General features: G+C 52.0%; 2 protein-coding genes across 3 annotated transcripts in view; one reads left to right on the top strand and one right to left on the bottom strand.

The window, feature by feature from the left end:
- LOC140339029 (uncharacterized) overlaps nucleotides 1-744 on the top strand; it is a 150,369-nt gene that overhangs the window by 97,857 nt on the left and 51,768 nt on the right. The window lies entirely within an intron of this gene.
- The window catches only part of LOC140338964 (uncharacterized), a gene marked incomplete in the record, with an annotated part of 329,302 nt that continues 328,564 nt past the window's right edge, over nucleotides 7-744 (bottom strand). The window contains 1 exon segment of the mRNA XM_072423361.1: nucleotides 7-742.

The following is a 744-nucleotide window of genomic DNA, read 5'->3' as shown; positions in this document are numbered from 1 at the left end:
GGGGTGAATAATACAGGAGCTGCCACTATATGAGAGAGTCCTAGGATAGTATGATGTCTCATTATTAGTTGTGGACCCTACAGGAGAGCTTTGATATCCAGTTGGATCGGTAAATACCAGTTGTGGACTGTTCAGAAGAGTTTTCTAGGTGGTGGACCCTACAGGAGTGCTTCATGGGCCAGATGGATGAGTAATTGCCAGTTGTGGACCCTACAGGAGAGCTTCCAAGGCCAGTTGGGTGCATAATTACCAGTTGTGGACCCTATGGGAGAGTTTCCTAGGCCAGTTGGGTGCGTAATTACCAGTTGTGGAGCCTACGGGAGAGCTTCCTAGGCCAGTTGGGTGTGTAATTACCAGTTGTGGACCCTATGGGAGAGCTTCCTAGGCCAGTTGGGTGCGTATTTACCAGTTGTGGAGCCTACGGGAGAGCTTCCTAGGCCAGTTGGGTGCGTAATTACCAGTTGTGGAGCCTACGGGAGAGCTTCCGAGGCCAGTTGGGTGCGTAATTACCAGTTGTGGACCCTACGGGAGAGCTTCCTAGGCCAGTTGGGTGCGTAATTACCAGTTGTGGACCCTACGGGAGAGCTTCCTAGGCCAGTTGGGTGCGCAATTACCAGTTGTGGACCGTACAGGAGAACTTCCTAGGCCAGTTGGGTGCGTAATTACCAGTTGTGGACCCTACGGGAGAGCTTCCTAGGCCAGTTGGGTGTGTAATTACCAGTTGTGGACCCTACAGGAGAGCTT

This window comes from Pyxicephalus adspersus, chromosome 10 (assembly GCF_032062135.1).
Source record: "Pyxicephalus adspersus chromosome 10, UCB_Pads_2.0, whole genome shotgun sequence".
In the NCBI taxonomy this organism is placed as follows: Eukaryota; Metazoa; Chordata; class Amphibia; order Anura; family Pyxicephalidae; genus Pyxicephalus; species Pyxicephalus adspersus.
Note: the sequence above shows the minus strand (reverse complement) of the source record. Positions and strands in the feature narration are given on the sequence as shown.